Raw genomic sequence first — 21,559 nt, forward strand, 5'->3', positions numbered from 1 at the left:
CCTCTAATTCCCCCCTCTTCATTTTTCCCTTCCTTCTCCTGATGTCCTCCATGCTATTCCTTATGTTCCACAAGTAAGTGAAACCATAGATAATTGACTTTCTCTGCTTGACTTATTTCACTCAGCATAATCTCCTCCAGTTCCGCCCATGCTGATACAGAAGTTGGGTATTCATCCTTTATGATGGCTGAGTAATATTCCATCGTATATGTGGACCACAGCTGCTTTATCCATTTGTCTGTTATTTATTTATTTGTTAAAAGATTTTATTTATTTATTTGACAGAAAGAGAGCGATCACAAGTAGGCAGAGAGGCAGTGAGGCAGGTCAGAGAGAGAGGGGAAGCAGGTTCCCTGCTGAGCAGAGAGCCTGATGTGGGGCTTGATCCCAGGACCTTGAGATCATGACCTGAGCAGAAGGCAGAGGTTTAACCCATTGAGCCACCCAGGCGCCCCTGTCCATTTGTCTGTTGAATGGCATCTCTCAGTTTGGGTTTCTTTAAGACTAAATTTAGCGTGTGCGTGTGCGTGTGTGTGTGTGTACATGTATGTGTGTATGTATGTGCGTGTTTGCACATATCCTCTACCTAAATGGTATTATAGTGTATATACTGTTCTGAGACATGCTTTTCTATCTAGCAATATAATTTCTTTGTTATAATTAATTCATTCATTTTAACTGCAAGGTAGGATTCTTTTTTTTTTTTAGATTCTATCATAATTTTATTTTTTAAAAATTTTTAATTTTTTTATTAACATATAATGTATTATTAGCCCCAGGGGTACAGGTCTGTGAATCGCCAGGTTTACACACTTCACAGCACTCACCATAGCACATACCCTCCCTAATGTCCATAACCCGCCCCCCCCCCCCCCCCCCCGCCCGCAACCCTGTTTGTTTTGTGAGATTAAGAGTCTCTTATGGTTTGCCTCCCTCCTGATCCCATCTTGTTTCATTTATTCTTTTCCTACCCCCCACAACCCCCACGTTGCATCTCCACTTCCTCATATCAGGGAGATCATATGATAGTTGTCTTTCTCCGATTTTTAACTTATTTCGCTAAGCATAATACCCTCTAGTTCCATCCACGTCGTCGCAGATGGCAAGATTTCATTTCTTTTGATGCTGCATAGTATTCCATTGTATATATATACCACATCTTCTTTATCCATTCATCTGTTGACGGACATCTAGGTTCTTTCCATAGTTTGGCTATTGTGGACATTGCTGCTATAAACATTTGGGTGTATGTGCCCCTTTGGATCACTACGTTTGTATCTTTAGGGTAAATACCCAGTAGTATGATTACTGGGTTGTAGGGTAGCTCTGTTTTCAGCTTTTTGAGGAACCTCCATGCTGTTTTCCAGAGTGGTTGCACCAGTTTGCATTCCCACCAACAATGTAGGAGAGTTCTCCTTTCTCTGCAGGTAGGATTCAATCTTATGAATATACTGTATTCTGTTTAGCTGTTCTTCTTTTGATGGATTTATGGGGTTATTGACAGTTTTTTATTGTTACTAACAATGATGCAAAAATCCTTTTTTTTTTTTTTACATTTTTTTGTGGATGTAGATTTTCTAGGCAGTAGATTTTTATTATTATTTTAAAAATTTGAAGTATTTCAAACATGCCAAAAGTGTAGAGAATAATACAGCAACAACCAGCTTTAGCAAATGTTAATATTGGCTCTGAATCTTTACGCTGGAAAAGTTGTCATCCCATTCGGTGTGTGGAAGTTTTACTGGTATTTGCACAAAGTTAGCATCTCACTGAGTGAGAATTATTATTAATGACAAATTGCCTCAAAAGTATATAGCTTTATTCAGGAGAGAGATATTTTGGGAGAACCCATCATTTTTAAGGGGCTGAAAATGTAGGCCTTTCACCCAGATGTGAACTGTGAATAAAATACCAGGTAGGCTCAGCCAACTTTTCTTTTAGGCTTCTTTCATGTCTGTCTTAATAGAATTTAATGAAATGAAACCGGAGGAGGAATCATGAAAGGTTAAGAATAATAGACCTGAAACATTGAAAGACTTGCTCATTTCTCCTTTTGGATCCCTTCCTTGGCTCTGGCATTGTGTGAGGTGAGAAGTATGTCCAGGAATTCATTCCAAGCCTATTTCAGTACCTGGGATAGATTGGTGATAAATCAGTTCTATATGGATGCATGACATTAGGCCAATCAAGGGAAGAAGGAGAGGAATTAGGTCAGAGCCCAGCTTACTTTATGAAGTCACAGGATATGGAATTCTCTAAAGATAAATAAATACATAAATTCAGGACTCTTGGATTTCTTGCAGCCTTCCACCAGAGCCTAAGGCACATGGCCAGTTGTGTCTTCCTACAAGTCTGGAAAAATGCAGTCCACTTAAACACTGGCTCCTGGTAGCTTTGGAGATGTGGTCTCAATACCTAGAAAAGATGTCTCTGTGTTACTGTCAGTGGGTGTTTCAAGCGTTTTGTTTCTAATGCTAAATAACAACCTTGGGAAATTCCTCCTGGCTTGTTGATTAACAGTGGACTACAAAGGAACCACAGAGATATCTTAACATTTACATTGTGTTGCGGATCTCATTCCTGGCTGAAACAGTGTTTGGTGGGAATGTGACTTTCATAAATTGTGATTCGTAGGGAAAAGGCCTGTGGCCTCCAGCCTGAAAGACAGCAGTAACAGCGGTAACCACAACCAGGAGCTGGTTTGGGGCTTTCGTGGATTTTTGTCCATAGCAGTTGAAGTACTATATATGTTAAGGCTGTGAAAATGAAATGCTGGTATTTCAGCATTCAGCGGAGCACACGTTAACTTGTTTCAGGCCTTGATTTAGGATTGCGGTATAGATAGTAATTCTGAGGTTTTTTCCCTGCATCTTTTCTAGGGATACACAGTATTTGGCATTTGAAGTGATGCTGTCTGGGGCCTCAGATTGCCTCTGCCGGTCTTGGAGATGTCAGTCTAATGAGTACCAACTCACATTTGTCCCCTCTGAGAGAGAACAAGGCAGAAGTGAGCCCTCTCTGGGCAAGGGCAAGAGCCGGGAAACTATGCCCAGCCTTCACTGTGAGCCGTGTCTTTGTGGTTACAGGGCTTGGGATGAACTGGCTGCTGGCATGGCCTGGCATTTTTTCCTGTAAGAGGAAAGTGGCTGTTGTAGAAGAAAAATGTCATTATGGGCTTGAACGCTGTGCTTGGGCTGCAGGTAAACACTGGTGAACCAGTTAGCATCTTGGCATGGAGGATGGGCCTGTTCCCAGGCACACCGTCTACTGTTCGCCCCATCTGTCTCAATTAAATGCTGGGGGAATACACACAATACAAAGTATATAGCTATTCCCTCCTTTCTTTATTTTCCCTCCTGAAGTCTCTTGAGGAGCTTGAAGGAAGGAAGAGAGGAGTAGCCCAAAGCAGTCTGGGAGTTGGGTAGTTGGGAATTCTGGCTTAATGGCTACTAGGTGACCTTGGCTACATCATGGAGCTCCTCAGGTTTGGTGTCTTTGTGTTTCAGGTTAGAGGGTTTGGCAAGGTGGATCCCTGGGGACCTTTTTAGCTCCAGAATCTGAGATTTGGTAATGTTGATAGTTGACTATTTTTTTTTTTAAGATTTTATTTATTTATTTATTTATTTGTCAGAGAGAGAGAGCGAGCGAGCGTGCGTGAGCGCGTGAGCGCACAAACAGGCAGAGTGGCAGCCAGAGGCAGAGAGAGAAGCAGGCTCCCTGCCGAGCAAGGAGCCGGATGCGGGACTTGATCCAGAATCCCAGGATCATGACCCAAGCCGAGGGCAGCGGCTTAACTGATTGAGCCACCCAGGCATCCCAATAGTTGGCTGTTTATACGACCTCCTTCATCTGCCTTCATTGGCTCTCTCTGTTGAAAAGTTTTCCCTTAGGTCTTTATTCTCTGCAAGAACCCCACAACCCCAAACGGTTTTGCAGTCCCCACTGGAGACTGTTAGGCACTGTACAGGCATTGGTCTCTGTGTACCGTGATGGTGATCAGATGCCGGCTGAGGAGGGCACACATGTTAATAAGCCTTATGAGCCGATTGCATTTCATATTCCTCAGCTCTGGCCTGAAAGAACCGCTTACATTTGGATTTAACTTCAGGTCAGCAGAGTAAAGTAAAGCCCTGACAGTGGGGGAAAGGATTGCCAGCTTTCTCTGCTCCTCTTATCAACTCACCTGTAAGTCTCAAAGGCCAAGTATTGCAGAAATAACAAATGCAAATAATATTTGCATTATGAATATATATCTTCCAGAATGTACTGGTATTTCCATTTTCTTTGAGTAGGAGGCTAATTTCTGTTCTTGATCCATACCTGTATATGTAGAAATTGGGCCAGTTACATTTTTTTTCCCCCTTTTCACAAGTAAGTATTGTTGACTGTACTCTTCATGTGCCTGATTTCTGGTTTAGTCATGGATACAAGAAAGAGAAATCAGGCAAGGTTCCTTTCTTTAGGGAGATGGAAATCACACTGGGACAGTTCTGAGAGGCAACATTTTCCTGGTGCTGAGGGAGGGAGTGGAATACACAGAGCTTTGGGTGGGGCATTGGTCATCAGAACAGATGTCCATGAGTAGATATCAAATATCTGAGTTGAGGCTTGAAGAGTGAAGAAGAGGTGGCTGGGTCTGAAAGGTTGGGCAGGAGCTGGCACGTTCCTGGAAGAGCATGAACAAGGGGAGGGAGGCTTGAACCTGCCCGATGGGATAACAAGCAGTTTCAGTCTCGTGGCAAGAAGGCTGCACTTGGGGAGAAGGGCAGTGCGCCTGGAGAGGCAGGCAGATGGGATGGAAGAATGACAGTGGTATTCAGGGTCCCGGTAAGGAGCTTGGGGCTTGGTCATTTGGCAGTGTGCAGCCACTGTGGATAGTTCAGCAGGATGGGAAGGTCATGTTTGCTCCTTAGCTGTGACCCTCTCAGATTGGACTGGGTAAGACAGGAGAGGTGGGGACCTGAGAGGTGAGCACGGCATTGGACCAGTCTAGACAGGATCCGAGTGTCATTCAGATGGGCAGCGGGGACAATGATCCAGAAAGGAGGGGACTGCTTGATCATGGCAGATGGGTGGCTTGGTTTCTGGTGGAAGTGACTAGGGGATGGTGGCATCATCAACTTAGAGGGGCCCACATCAGGAGCAGTGTTTTTAAAAGGTCTCCTCTATTCCTTAAATTACTGTGGCCTCCTATCCTTGCCATCCTTCTTCATAACAAAGCCTGTACCTCTGCCCCATCTACCCTGATCACCTTACTTCAGACTGCAGCCTGTTCTCCCTCCGTTCTTGCGCTGTATTCCCAGTTCCCCTTGCCCTCTCCACCTCTTCTTTGCAAGGCTTATCACCTTCTAAAATGTTATAACTGTGTCTGTTGGTTATTTATTTTGGAAAGCTTATTGTTTATTTCCCTGCTAGCATGTAAGTTCCCCAGGGACAGGGATCTTAGACCAGTTAAAGGAAGGCAATAGGCAGTTGAGAATCGAATATGTGCTATTTACTGTGTAAGAATATATTATTTTACCAAGTAGACATTACAGATTAATAGATGGAAGGATGTCTCAGTAAGCAGTAATTGGGCAACTAGTTGGCAGTAATGGAAAATTAGTCATTTCGGATCTTTACTTTATACTATACCTTAAAATAAATTCTGATGGAATTAAAGAGATGAATGTAATTAAAAAAAAATCTCACAGAACATCCTGACCTTCCTAGATATCAGAATGTATTACGACACTCTAGTAATGAAAACAAATGGTGCAGAGCAAGAGAGAAACTATTAGCAAACTAGATGAGAGACCTGAAAGAATTATTTAGGAGAAGTTTGGTATGTAATAAAGGCAGCGTTTCAGATCATTGGGCAAGAGGTGGGTTTTCAATAAAGGTGTTAGAGCTGGCTAGTTAGTTTTAAAAAATCGAATGCAATAGAAGTATATGGACTTATGTGAGAAAACATAGTGGCTATATTATTGTATGAAATAAGCATTTCTCCAAAGAATACTTGTAGTGTGATTCCAGTTATAGAAAAGCGAAGACTGTTGGTACATAATCCATTTATCTGCCTCCCACTTTCGTGGATCCTTTGTCTCCAGTACGTTCTGATAAAGAGAGGATCTGTCTTAAACTCTCAAGACCGGGCCCCTTAAGAGTGGCCTCACTGCTTCTTTTGGCCCTCTCTGCAGGGCTGGGCTGACTACCCTCCTGGCCAGTGTTGGAACTCATGGGTCCTGGTATAAGGGTGAGCCCTGGGCAGCCTGCCCCACCCTGAGATAGTTCAATGTTATTTTTCTGGAAAGGAGTCTGAATATCAAGACTTTACAAGGTTCCCTAGGGGTTCCAGCATGCAGCTAATGCTAAAAACCACTGTTCTAATTGGATCTGGTAAGAATTCCTTCTTTTGGGGTATAACACAAGATGTAGGCCAGGAATGTGGCTCCAAAGGATTAGGGCATAGGGCTCACCAGATTCTTATAGTTATATAGAGATGGGGGTGTAACTGCTATATTTTTAACCAGCCCACCTATTAAAGACTACAGAATGTCTTTCGGGGTTGTCTATCCAGAAGATGGGAGGTGGGGCCTTTAGCTACTGGGTCCTGTCCCCATTGGCTATCCAAACAGGTGAGCAGGATTGCATGGCTTCCTAGAAGGTCTGAGGCACAAAGACCCTCAGTGCTTGCTTAAGGAGTCCAGCTGTCAACCGAGCTGGAGCTTGCATGCAACTGTCTGCAGCAGCCAGGGCTGATGTCAGAGATGGGTCAAGGGGAAAGCGTTCAAAAGGGTCTTCATTTAGGTTTTTGTATATTCTCATGTACCCCATCCTTAAAATTAAGTGTACTTCTAGGCACTTTGTGGGATTGTCAATAAATATTACCAGGAACATAGTAGTTGTAAGAGTAAAGTATTCTGTAAAGCAGTGAGGGAAAAGTCCCATATCCATTTTATGTGTTAAGTCTGGTAGAGTAGCTCCTGGGAGGGTTAGAAGTCAGTGGGGTCCTTGGCAACACTTTTCCTTTCTGGTTCCTGCTTGGCTTCTTTTTGGGAATTGGCAGGCGAGCCTGCATGGGCCCATCCAGATTTTGGACCAAGTCAGGTATAGCCTGGAGGCCTCAGAAGGTGGTGAGGGGTAAGGGGCAAGGGCAAACACTCTTGCAGGGACTTATGAAGTGACCCTTCTGGTTCCAGTTGTTTATGAAGTGTGTCGCTGGACAGGGTGTCAGGGAAGACCATGACAAGGGCCTTGCCAGGTTCAGTATTTCCAGCCTCCCTTGGGCCCTTGGGTCTCACTTCTGAAAGAGCACTCCCACCTTCAGTACGGCATACCTCAGATGTGAGGGATGAGGTGGTGCTGGGGATTGGGGTGGGGTGGGGGAGATGCTTGGGAACAGGCTGGCTGATTTGCTGTAGAAATCTAATTTAAAAAAAAAAAAAGTTTTATTTAGGTATTCTCTACACCCATCTTGGGGCTTGAACTCATGACTGTGAGATCAAGAGTCCCATGCTCTTCCGACTGAGCCAGCCAGGTGCCCTAGAAATCAAATTTTTGCCAGGGTGGCTGAAACTCCCTGGAGCAAAAAGGGCTCATTCAGCTGTGGATGTGATGGGTATGTTGTGGCTCAATACTGTGTTACCGGATATTAATTAAGAACAATGGCCAGATTCCACAAGTTATCTTTGTTTGAATTTTAATATTGATCTAAAGTGTACAAATAAATGAAGTAGTAGCTCAGTTTCACTTTTGAGTATGAAATAAAAATACTCTAAAAATTAAGGAAGCTTATAAAACTGAATAATTTTACTTCTCAGTGGCTTATAATTAATGTGAGAGGCAAATCAGACAGAAAGCCTGCTTGTTTGAAAGTTCATGCTAGTTCATAAACTTCTGATCTGCCATCTAACTTTGGGTAGTAGCTCTGGTATTCTGTCTTTATTTTATTTTATTTCATTTTTTAGAAAGATTTATTTATTTTAGAGAGAGCAAGAGCAAGGGAGAGAGCATGTGAGCATGGGGTGGAGGGGCAGAGGGAGAGGAAGAGAAAATCTTTTTTTTTTTTATAATGATTTTATTTATTTATTTGACAGACAGAGATCACAAGCAGGCAGGCAGGCAGAGAGAGAGGAGGAAGCAGGCCTCCGGCCAAGCAGAGAGCCTGATGCGGGGCTCGATCCCAGGACCCTGGGATCATGACCCGAGCCGATGGCAGAAGCTTTAACCCACTGAGCCACCCAGGTGCCCCGAGGAAGAGAAAATCTTAAACAGACTCTACACTGAGCATGGAGCCTGACGTGGGTCCACGTCCTCCATCTCATGACCCTGTGATCATAACCAGAGCCAAAACCAGGAGTTGGGCGCTTAACCAACTTACCACCCAAACATTCCTATTTTATTTTATTTAAAAAAATTTTAAGTAATCTCTACACCCAACATAGGGCTTGAACTTGAAACCCTGAGATCAAGAGTCACTCACATCCTCTATCGACTGAGTCAGTCAGGCACCCCCTTAATAGCTCTGGTGTTCTTTCCAAAAGTTTCTTTTCTTTTTTAAATGAATATTGTGAAACGGTTTCTTTTTTGAAGTCTATAACTCTAAAAGTAAACCTTGCTTTTCAAAAATGAAATTGTTATACACGAAAGTGGATTGTAATAAATAGCAGACTACGATTATTAATAAAAACGGATTTGAGAACTGACAGTTTTTAAGTTCCACATCTACACATGTGACCCTCACAAGGACTGAGGGAGGGGAGCAGCTCAGTCCTCACCTTAAATGACTGGCTCAAGGTCATGAGACATGGCCATTAGGTGGGAGAGCTGCATTCCAACAGAAGACTGTCTTTCAGACTGCACTGCCTCCGATTTCTGACTGAATTTCCTTAAATACTGTCTGATTTATTATGTGGTCTGTTTAAACAAACAAAGCCTCAGGATTTCTCAGACCAGTAGGTGACTCCAGGAGTCAGCTCTTCTAGAAAGGTGTCCATGTCCTTGCTGTTTGACCTTGGAAGTGCACGTTTGGTTCACTCTATAGTTGCCCTGAGGTTTACAGGTCTGTGTGTTCTTTTCTCCCCAAAGGTTGGATGGTAGTGACCAGAGTCCCTCCGTACCTGCTTGCAAAGCTGTTCTTCGGAGCTTCTTCATTCTGTGGTATTTCTCCACTCCAAAGCTCTGGGAATCTCTGGCTTGTCTCCTTAACCTGTGTATCTCAGAGTCTGAGGCATTGTCTGAGTTTGACAGGCTGGAAAAAATATTTTGTTGCATAAAAGGTTAGCTTAATAAGGGAATCTTCAGTTTTATACATATGGAAATCAAAGTATCTTATAGTGTTAAAAGAACCTCCTTTCTTAAACATTACTCAGTATTAACAGTGTTTTTTGGTTAAGATTGTATTATTATTATTATTATCATTTTTATTTTAAAAAATAGTCACAGGTGGGAAAATGAATACATGTGTATGGATCATGCGTCTATTTTAATTAATTAATTAATTAATTTTTCTTTTTTTTTTAAACATTTTTTTATTTTTTATTAACATATAATGTATTATTAGCCCCAGGGGTACAGGTCTGTGAATTGTTTACACATTTCACAGCACTTACCATAGCATATTCCCCAGTGTCCATAACCCAACGACCCTCTCCCTAGCTCCCTCACCCAGCAACCCTCAGTTTGTTTTGTGCGATTAAGAGTCTCTTATGGTTTGTCTCCCTCCCAGTCCCATCTTGTTTCATTTTTTCCTTCCCTGTCCCCCAAACCCCCCACATTGCCTCTCAAATTCTTCATATCAGGGAGATCATATGATAGTTGTCTTTCTGATTGACTTATTTTGCTCAGCATAATACCCTGTAGTTCCATCCATGTCGTTGCAAATGGCAAGATTTTATTTCTTTTGATGGCTGCATAGTATTCCATTGTGTATATATACCACATCTTCTTTATCCATTCATCTGTTTATGGACATCTAGATTCTTTCCATAGTTTGGCTATTGTGGACATTGCTGCTATAAACATTTGGGTGTATGTGCCCCTTTGGATCACTACATTTGTGTCTTTAGGGTAAATACCCAGTAGTGTGATTTCTGGGTTGTAGGGTAGCTCTATTTTCAACTTTTTGAGGAACCTCCATGCTGTTTTCCAGAGTGGTTGCACCAGCTTGCATTCCCACCAACAGTGTAGGAGGGTTTCCCTTTCTCCCCATCCTCGCCAGCATCTGTCATTTCCTGACTTGTTAATTTTAGCCATTCTGACTGGTGTGGGGTGGTATCTCATTGTGGTTTTGATTTGTATTTCCCTGATGCCGAGTGATGTGGAGCACTTTTTCATGTGTCTGTTGGCCATCTGGATGTCTTCTTTGCAGAAATGTCTGTTCATGTCCTCTGCCCATTTCTTGATTGGATTCTTTGTTCTTTGGGTGTTGAGTTTGGTAAGTTCTTTATAGATTTTGGATACTAGCCCTTTATCTGATGTGTCGTTTGCAAATATCTTCTCCCATTCTGCCAGTTGTCTTTTGGTTTTGTTGACTGTTTCCTTTGCTGTGCAAAAGCTTTTGATCTTGATGAAGTCCCAATAGTTCATTTTTGCCCTTGCTTCCCTTGCCTTTGGCGATGTTCCTAGGAAGAAGTTGCTGTGGCTGAGGTTGGAGAGGTTGCTGCCTGTGTTCTCAAGGATTTTGATGGATTCCTTTTTCACATTGAGGTCTTTCATCCATTTTGAGTCTATTTTTGTGTGTGGTGTAAGGAAATGGTCCAATTCCATTTTTCTGCATGTGGCTGTCCAATTTTCCCAACACCATTTGTGAAGAGACTGTCTTTTTTCCATTGGACATTCTTTCCTGCTTTGTCAAAGATTAGTTGACCATAGAGTTGAGGGTCTATTTCTGGGCTCTCTGTTCTGTTCCATTGATCTATGTTATTTATTTATTTTTAATTAAAGATTTAATTAAAGCCAGAGAGGGAACACAGGCAGGGGGAATGGGAGAGGGAGAGGCAGGCTTTCCACTGAGCAGGGAGCCTGATTCAGGGCTTGATCCCAGGACTCTGGGATCATGACCTGAGCCGAAGGCAGACACTTAATGACTGAGCCACCCAGGTGCCCCCGTTTATTTTATTTTAATCTGTAATTTAAATTATAAAGTTATTTCAGAGAGGGTTTTTGGTTTTTAGGATATTTAGCTATGTTATGATAATCACATTTAAATTTAATTTCAGTTATACCAAGACAAGAACCCTGAATTTTAGGGTTTATAGGGCAGTGTAGGAAATGAGGGAGTATTTCCTATTCAGTATCTTTGTTTTCCAGACAAGCTCAGGAACTCAATCTTAAGTTAATCTAGATACAAATAGCTTTGATTACCACTGAGTTTATGTGAGTGATTATAGTAGGCTAATGAGTTAATCAGCTAACAGCCTATACTAACCACTGATGTACTAGATTAATTGCTTTATGTGCCTGGGTTAGTTCTTTCTGCCCCTTTTAGTGAGCATGATAATTTCTGTTTATTACAAGGGTTAGTCAGTTTTAATTATGGCAATTTTTCTGAAATACTCATTTTTACAACTTTGTATTATAGCGAACTTCAAACTCACAGAGGATAGTATAATAAATCGCCATATCTGCATTATCCTGTATCAGGACAGACTGTCATCTGTCACAGAAAGTTCTCATTGATTGGGTCTTCCCGTGTGTATGGCAGGGCTGTGGGCCCTGAGGGTTGAGTTCAGCTGGAGGAAGTGTGGGAGAGCACGTCACACATCAGGGGGATTGTTGTGGGGACCATAGAGAATTTTTCACTGAGTGGCTGTCTTCTTTCCCTATTTGCTGTATTCTTCCCTATTTGATTTAGTTTGTTTTCATTTTTTTTCTAACACAGGCAGTGTGGCAGAAACATGCTTGTAAACACATCTTTACCTGCTGGTGTATTTCTATTGGATAATGGAAGGAACATCTAGATATGGAGGAGGTTTAGATATTTTCATTTTTCCTTTTGATGATATTGTGACCTGATCAATTTTAACAATTTTGCTTTTTTTCTTAGAAGGCTTAGGTTATTTTCTGAATGGAAGTATCTTTATTGGGATTATCTTAAATACTAGCTGCTGCAGCACACAAATTCAGAACCTCTATGGCTTACCATGAAGTTAATCTCACCAAAGTACAATGTGCATTGGAGGGGATCTACTCCGTTTGCTGACTTGGGGGTCCAGACTCCCTCGAGCTTATAACACTGGCCTCCCAGGCAGGGGAAGAGAGGGATAGTGTCACCTCATCAACTCTTATGCATCACCTTTGCTCATAGTCTCATCTAAATCACTCACTTCATGAGGGGCTGAGAACATAAGGTATAGTGCATTCCCAAACACTTGATGTCTGCCTACCAGGGAATAGGAGGTTTGAAATCAAGCTAGACTCCTCTTATGACCATGTTGGAACAGCCTTTCCAAGTACATTCTGGAAAACTACACCTTTCAAGGAGCCCTTCAAGGAATGGATTTAGTGTCATTTGTATTTTAGTGGCAATGTTCTTTTTTTGTTGTTGCTTTAAATGTATTTTATTTTTTAAACTTTTTTATTTTGAAATAGTTTGTGACATCCGTGGGTGATGCATTCCAGAAACCCCATATATACTCTGAAACCTATATATACTGTGTTTTATAGTATTGAACCCTATATATACTATGTTTTGTCCTATACCTATGTATTTGTGAAAGTTTAATTTATAAGCTGGGCACAGTCAGAGATTAACAGCCATAACTAGTGATAGAATAGAGCAATTACACAAGTTATGTGAATGTCTTCTCTCTCAAAATACCTTATCGTACTATACTCACCCAACTTGTGATGATGTGAGATGATAAAATGCTTGTGCTAATAGATGAAGCGAGGTGAATGACATAGGCACTGTGACGTAGCATTAGGCTACTGTTGACCTTCTGATGATAGGTCAGAAGGAGGATCATCTGCTTCCTGACCACATTTGACCATGGGTAACTGAAACCATGGAAAACGAAACTTCAGATGAGGGGGGACTACTGTCTAAAAAGTTGTGAAAATAGCGCACAGGGTACTTGTGTGCCTTTACCCAGCTTCCCCTGATATTAACATCTTTCATAACCATAGTGTAGTGGTTGAAACCAGGAAATTAGCATGGATATGTTATTAATTTACAGATCTTACTTGAATTTTTTCAAAGGGAGTGGTGTTATAACTAAAGCCAGAGTTGTTCTCAGGTTCCTGTTTGCATATCCCTATCGCCCATAGGTGGGCTGTCTTTGCTCACAGGTTTCTCTTACTTTACAAATTAGCCCGATGAACTGAGAATCCCCCAAGAACCCCAAGCTAGGCCCCACACTGCTGAATGTAACCCAGCACTAGGCATTTTGTAGTTCATGTATTACTACTCTGTTGACAGTATGCCAGAACAAACCAGGGGAAAGAAAGTCTTTCTTATTTATTAGACAGTAGACAAAGAACCTCCAATAGTCTTGGGGACTTTTAAGATAAATAAGACCTAAAACTGCTTTAATTCTCACTTTTCCATAACCTCCTGTGGCCACAGGATAGGATTATCCTAATATGGGCTTAGATACAGAAGGGTCAGACTGAGGGGGTCTGGATCAATCAGCAGAAAATTATTCTCATTGCTACCTTAATTCAAGTCTACAGAGTGCCTGGAATCTTGTAAAGAGATATGGGTATATAGGTCCTCTATTCTTGTGGAACAAATTAACCAAAATGTAGTGGCTTAAAATATCAATACATATATATTATCTCATATACTTTCTGTGAGTCAGGAATTCAGGAATAGTTTAGCTGGGTGGTTCTGGCTCAGGGTCTCTTGTGGGGTTGTAGTTATCAGCTGGCCTTGCAGTCATCTGAAGGCTTGGCTAGGGCTGGAGGATGGTCTGGGGCTTTCAGGATGGTCAGTAGGATTGGCAGTTTGGGCTTGGCTACTGGCAGGAGGCCTGGGTTCCTGTCCACATGGGCCTCCTTCTAGGCCTGTGGGATATGGCGTATAACATGGCAGCTGGCTTTCTCTAGGGTGAGCAGTTCAAGAGGGAACAAGGAGGGTCATCAGTCACATACCATCATTTCCACAATATCCTGTTGGTTACATAGGTCAGCCCTATTCACTGTGGGAAGGGAGTACATAAAGCCTGAAAACCAGGAAGTGAGGATCCTTGGGGGCCATCTTGGAGGCTGGCTACCACAGTGGGAGACAGAGGAGCGATAAGGCTCGGTGACACTGAATTTTTCATTTATTGAAAAAATAGTATTAATTACAGTTACATAATACTGGAGATTTGGGTCTCATGGCCACTGTGTTGTTTTGGATTTTAATGAAAAACAAATCAAAACCAAGAACCATCAAAAGAAAGTGGCCCTCATCAACATCAAAGTTTGGTGGGCAGAAGTAGAGATTTTGAATCAGAAGGTTTGAATTCCAGTACTGATCTCTGCTGCCTACAAGGTTGTCATGGGGAACAAAGAGGATGATGATCCCTGCCCTGTGGACTTCATGGGCTATTTTGAAGAATGAACTGGAGTGTGAGGGGACATGAATTATGCAGTGTGTTATAGGAATGTTAATTATGATAATGAGGGAGATTTAAAAAATGCTGTGAGATTTGTTTAGTACTTAAACCTGGAAGCAACTGAGTGTATTTTTCAGACCAAATGTTTTAGGATTGAGCTTATTTTATTGATTGATTGATTGATTGATTGTGCTGGATAAAAATTCCAGTGACTACGAGTACCTTTATTACGAGGAGCTGTAGGATCAAAGCATGAGGTTGCTGGTGGGGGACCCTTCATAGTTCTGTAATGAAGTTTAAATCCAGGAGCCAGATCCATTTGGAGTATTCTTCAGAGCCTTTCCATCTAGGATTGGGCATTTTCCCTGTTTGCCATTGCCATTTGGCCTGTCCCGAATGTTTGCCTCTGACTTCTTTTCATAGATCAGTATTTCAAATCCAAGGATTTTCTCCTGGCTCTTTCGTCATGGGAAGGCAAGAATTCACAGGATCATCAGCCTACTTGTGGTTTATGAGGTCTGTGGCTGAATGTGTGGGCTGTAATCCTTGAGATTTGAGGGACAGATCTTGGAGAAATGGCTAGAAAGTGAACTTAAGGCCAGGCAGAGGCTTCTGAAAATCCATGTTATAGGTAGGAAAAGCTTGAATTATCATAAATATTTGGTGCCCAGTGTTTTGCTATAAGCTTTGCCTCATTAGTGTTAGCCTATCCACACAAAGTTATTTATTCAGCCTCTTTCCATGGATATCTGGGGGAAGAGCATTTCAGGGTGAGAGCTTATAGGCCTGGGATGTGTGTGTATTGAAGATTTAACTGTAGGTCTAAATATCAAACTGTTACCAGTTTCTCTTCTATTTTTACTTAATTTCTGATAATTAAATGCTTGTAATGCTTTATGTCTTTGCAGTAGATATTAATACATGCAAATGTTGATGAAATTTAACTTTCTTTCTGAAATGAAGGAATCGTGCCCTCTAGTTTCATTTCTCAATGGCCACTAATAATTTGTAGTTTGTGCTGAACCCCAGATAAACACACAGATAATTTGGTTAGTAGGAGTGTTAGAAGAGGAGGATCATGACTTTATTTTTCTTTTTTTCTGCCAGCTTTATTGAGATGTAATTGACATATAACATTGTATAACTTTAAGGTACACAATATATATATAGTGAAATGATTACCACATTGAGGTTAACACCTCTGTCACCTCAGAGAATTACAAGTTTCTTTTTCTGGCGGGAACATTTAACATTCTCTTAGCAATTTTCAAGTGTATAAAACAGTATTGTTAATGTAGACACTGTGTTGTATGTCACATCCTCAGAACTTACTTATCTTATAATGGAAATTTTATAGTCTTTGACCAACACTTCCCCATTTCTCCCACTCCCCAGCCCCTGGCAACCACCACTCTACCTTCTTTATAGGAGTTTGATTTATTTTGGATTCCACATATAAGTAAGATCATATAGTATTTATCGTTCTCTAACTTCTTTCACTTAGCATAATGTCTTCAGGGTCCATCCATGTTGTTGCAAAATGGCAGGATGTCTTTCTTATGACTGAATAATATTCCATTATATAGATAGGTAGGTAGACAGAGATAGATATATCAGACTTTATTTATTCATTTATCTGCCAGTGGACACAGGTTATTTCTATGTTTTGGTTACTATAAATATGCTGTAATGAACATAGAGGTGCAGATATTTCTTCGAGATAGTGATTTCATTTCTTTTGGATATATAATCAGGAGTAGAACTATGGGATCATGTGGTAGTTCTATTTTTAACTTTTTGAAAAACCTCCATACTGTTTTCTGTCATGACTGCATCAATTTCCATTGCCACCACCAAGGGTTCCCTTTTCTCCACACCCTCACCAGCATTTGTTATCTCTTGTCTTTTTGATAATAGCCATTCTAGCAGGTGTGAGGTGATATCTGATTGTAATTTTCATTTGCATTTCCCTGATGATTAGTCATGTTGAACATCTTTTCATATACCTTTTGGCCATTTGTATATCTTCTTTGGAAAAATGTCTGTTCAAGGTCTTCTGCCCAATTCAGAAATGGTATTATTGGAGGTTTTTTTTGCGGCTGAGTTGTATGAATTTCTTATGTATTTTGGATATTAACCCCTTAGCTTATATATGATTTGCAAATATTTTTTCCCATTCCTTTGGTTGTCTTTTCATTTTGTTGATGCTGTTTGTTTTTCTTACCCCACTGGTTAAATATGATGGAGTTAAGATACTTATGCTTCTCTTTCTCTGAGGTATTTATTATGAACACAGTCCATGTTAGCAACAAAGAAGAATTTTTGGTAGAACCAGCTGACCCACTTATCCAAGGCTGGGACACTGGTTAGCAGTTGAAGATGTGTACAACATGAGCCTGTGCTTTGAGAAATAGCACTCTGAGGCATGGGATCTCTGGTTCAACACTGGCTTGCTGTGTTACTCACCTTTCTGTATAGAAAGTAGGTAAAGTGCCTGGACTGGTATCTCTGGCACATTTTAGGCGTCGAACACAGAACTTTATAATTCTGTTTACAATGTCTGGGATGTCTGGATGAATACTTTATTTAAAAAAAGAAAATCGGTGGGTTGCCTGGGTGGCTTAATAGGTTAGAGTCCCTTTGGCTCAGGTCATGGGATCGAGTCCCACATTGGGCTCCTTGCTAAGTGAGGAGCCTGCTTCTCCCTCTGCCTGCACTCCCCCTGCTCATGCACTCGTGCTCTCTCTCTCTGACAAATAAATAAATAAAATCTTAAAAAAAATTGATGGGGTGCCTGGGTGGCTCAGTTGGTTAAGTGTCTGCCTTGACACTTGATCATGACCGGCTCAGGTCATGATCTTGGGGTCCTGGGATGGAGCCCTGCATCAGGCTTCCCGCTTAGTGGGGAGTCAGCTTCTTCCTGTCCCTCTTCGGCACCCTCTCTGCCTTGCTTGTGCATGCACATGCTCTCTCTCTCTCTCTCAAGTAAATAAATAAAATCTTAAAAAAAAAAAAAAAGAAAATTGGGGTACCGGATGGCTCATTTGGTTAAGCCTCTGGCTCTTGATTTCGGCTCAGGTCATGATCTCTGTGTCATGAGATGGAGCCCCACATTGGGCTCCACAGTGGATGTGGAGCTGCTTTAGATTCTCTCCCCTTCTCTCTCTGTTCCTCCCCTCCCTGGCTCTCTCTCTCTTTCAAAAAAAAAAAATCTGTAAGTACAGGTAACTCAAATGTGCATGGTTGCTTTCTTCAGAAGAATTTAAAATTTCAAAATAAGGTCTTTTTGTGTACCCACAAGAAAAGTGGAACAGACATCTTTCTGGGATATTGTCTGATGTGCCAGATCCTGAGTTAGGTGCTGAATAGCTTGACCAAAAACAGCACCTGGTGTTGGCTTGCACTTTTGGCCTTGTTGCCATCACTGTGACTGCTTGGGCTGACATGGGCTGGGGGGAATTGTAGGGGGCGCTCGAAGATTTACTTTATTTATTTATCATAATATAGATTATATTTGTATATTATATACTTACATATAATGTACTATATATAATATATATTATATATTATATAATATGTAATTAATTAATTAATTTGCTTTATGGAATCTTTCTTCCCTCCTTCAGGAGCAACTACATATCCATGTGCTTTTGCCATTCTATTTATGATGTTAATTTCTGTGTTCTTGTCATATCAACTAAGCCTGAAATTGAGATCATTTAAACATCATTCTTTTAAGTTCATGCCTAGGTTTCTTTATTTTTTTTAAGTTTCATAGGGTTTCTTATGACTAATTAAAACAGTACTTTTAAAGACTTCTTTACTTAGCATAAAATACTTTTTCTTTATTTTTTTATTTTTAAGGATTTATTTGAAAGAGACAGAAAGAGAGGATGAGTGTATGTGAGTGTGTGGGGGTGCAGAGAAAGAGGGAGAGGGAGAATCTCAAGCAGACTTCCCACTGATCACAGAGCCCAGTTCGGGGCTCGATCTCATGACCTTGAGATCATGACCTGAGCTGAAACCAAGAGTTGGACGCTCAGCTGACTGAGCCACCCAGATGGCCCTAGCATAAAACTTTTGACTTTTTAAAATCAATGCTCTTTTTTTTTTTTTTTTTAAAGATTTTATTTATTTATTTGACAGAGATCACAAGTAGGCAGAGGGGCAGGCAAAGAGAGAGGGGGAAGCAGGCTCCCTGCAGAGCAGAGAGCCCGGTGTGGGGCTCAATCCCAGGACTCTGGGATCGTGACCTGAGCTGAAGGCAGAGGCTTTAACCCATTGAGCCACCCAAGCACCCCAAAATCAATGCTCTTTTAACAACTTCAAGAAAACTGCAAAGTATTAAAAAATTAGATAAATTCAGGAGACATAAAGAGAGAAGTGAATTTGATTAGATAAAAATTAACCCTTCTTATACCATAAGGAAATTTAGAAGATAAAAATTAGACAAAGAAGAGTCTTTGGCTTTCAACTTGGAGGAAGCCAAGGTGCATCTTTCTTTTGTTGTCCCAAATCTTGGTTCATCCGACACCAGCTGCCTAAGTTCAACCCCAGAGAGATCAAAGTCATGTACCAGAGGTGCACTGGTTGGGGAGTTGATGCCACATCTGCCCTGGCCCCCAAGATCTGTCCCCTGGATCTGTCTCCAAAAATGGCTGGTGATGACATCACAAAGGTAGCCAGTGATTGGAAGGGTCTGAGGGTTATAGTGAGACAGACCATTCAGAACAGGCAGGCCCAAGTTGAAGTGGTACCTTTTGCCTCTGCCCTGATTATCAAAGCCCTCAAGAAACTGCCAGGAGAGCGCCTGGGTGGCTCAGTCGTTAAGTGTCTGCCTTTGGCTCAGGTCACAATCTCAGGGTCATGGGACTGAGCTCCGCATTGGGCTTCCTGTTTGGTGGAGGGCCTGCTTCTCCCTCTCCCACTCTGCCTGCTGGTGTTCTCTCTCTTTCTGTCTCTCTCTGTCAAATAAATAAATAAAATAAAATAAAATAAAGACCCTGCCAAGAGACTGAAAGTAGCAGAAAAACATGAAACACAGTGGAAATATCACCTTTGAAGGATTGTCAACATTGCCGGACAGATGTGGCACTAATCTGTAGCTAGAGAGTTCTGTGGAACATGAAAGAGATCTTGGAGACTGCCGGGTCTGTGGGCTGCAGTGTTGATGGCCGCCACCCTCATGACATCATAGGTGACATCAGCAGTGGTACAGTGGAGTGCCTGGCTAGTTAAGAAATACAAAGGAAAATATTTCAATAAAGGATCATTTGACAACCAAAAAAAAAAAAGTTAGACTAGGAGAATATATTTTCAACTTTTTTTTTTTTTTTTGGTCTCACAACATCAACTTTATTTGTATAAACAAAGATATCATGGGAGTAATTTCCAAAGCGTTGCCTCCCGTTTTCAACATTAAAAAAAAAAAAAAGATTTTATTTATTTATTTGACAGAGAGAGAGGGAGTGCACAAGTAGGGGGAGCAGCAGGCAGAGGGATAGGAAGAAGCAGTCTCCCCACTGAGCAGCGAGCCTGATGCAGAGCTTAATCCCAGGACTCTGGGATCTTGATTTGAGCTGAAGGCAGCCGCTTAACTGACCGAGCCAACCAGGCGCCCCTCAACATTTTTAAAAAAAGATTTAATTATCTTAGAGAGCAAGAGCACACACGAGCAGGGGTGGGTCAGAAGGAGAGGGAGAGAAGCACACTCCCTGCTGAGCGTAGAGCCCAGTGTGGCTTTTGATCCCACAACCCCAAGATTATGACCTGAGTTGAAATCAAGAATCAGGTGCCCCTATTTCCAACATTTTTTAAAAGAGTTTTTAATTGAGGTAATTACAGATTTGCATGCAGCTGGAGGAAATAATACAGCAAGATATAGTGTACCCTCCACCCAGTTTCCTTTATGGCAGTATCTTGTGAAAGTATGGTATAATATCACAACCAGTACATTGATTCAGTCCACACCCATCTTTAGGGTGAGTGCTTTTTTTTTTTTTTGCCTATGGCTGTCCAATTGATCCAGCACCATTTGTTGAAAAGGCTGTCTTTTTCTCCATTTTTATGCTTTTTGTCAAAAACCACTGGACTTGCTTGTATAGATCCATTGTTGGGTTCTGTTATTTTGTTCCGCTGACCTATGTGCCTGTCCCTCCACCACTACCACACTGTCTTGACTACTATAGCTATATAGTAAGCTTTAGTATTGGGCATAGTGATTCCTTCCATTTTATTCTCCTTTCCAGCCTTGTTTTAGTTATTCTGTGGCCTGTGCTTTCTCAAATACATTTTAGAATAAGCTTGTCTATAAAAAACTAAGCTGGGATCTTGATAGGAATTGCATTAAACCTGTACATCAATTTGCAGTGAATTAACTTTTTTACTGTGTTGAGTCTTTTGATGCAGAAACATGGTTTCTCTCTCCATTTATGAAATACTTTCTTTTTTATAAACAAATATCTAGTACTTGGAATCCATAGTGCACTTCTACAAATCAATAATACAAAATAAAAGCCAAAATTCTATAGGAAACTAGGAGAAGGCTATTTTCAGGCAATTCTCACATGAAATACAAATAGCTTCTAAGATTTGAAAAGATGCTCAATCTTACTGGTGTTCCAGGAAATGAGAATTACAAGATTCCATTGTTGTGTATGGTTAGATAGGTAAAAATAAAATGGGGTAATAGTATCAATTGATAAGTATATCTTATACTTATCAATTGATAAGTATATCTTATACTTATCAATTGATACGTATAAGAAAATGGGCATATTTTGATGTAGTCCCAATAATTTTTGCTTTTGTTTCCCTTGCCTTAGACATACCTAGAAAAGTGCTGATTTTTCAATAAAAACAGCTGATATTAGAGAAATTACTGCCTGTGCTCTCTTCTAAGATTTTTATGGTTTCAGGTCTCACATTTAAGTCTGTAATCCATTTTGAGCTTGTTTTTGTGTATGATGTAAGAAAGTGGTCCAGTTTCATTCCTTTGCATATAATTGTGCAGTTTTCCCAACATTGTTTATTGA

General features: G+C 41.0%; 1 protein-coding gene and 1 pseudogene across 3 annotated transcripts in view; both read left to right on the top strand.

The window, feature by feature from the left end:
- Window positions 1–21,559, top strand: part of DTD1 (D-aminoacyl-tRNA deacylase 1) — a 175,099-nt gene that overhangs the window by 43,689 nt on the left and 109,851 nt on the right. The gene's annotated exons all lie outside the window — the stretch shown is intronic.
- LOC308349844 (large ribosomal subunit protein uL11-like) lies at window positions 3,171–19,763 on the top strand (annotated as a pseudogene). Its single transcript has 3 exons — window positions 3,171–3,200; window positions 19,063–19,350; window positions 19,550–19,763. The product of its transcript is annotated as a large ribosomal subunit protein uL11-like (transcript).

Source organism: Martes martes, assembly GCF_963455335.1.
Source record: "Martes martes genome assembly, chromosome: 9".
Classification (NCBI taxonomy): domain Eukaryota; kingdom Metazoa; phylum Chordata; class Mammalia; order Carnivora; family Mustelidae; genus Martes; species Martes martes.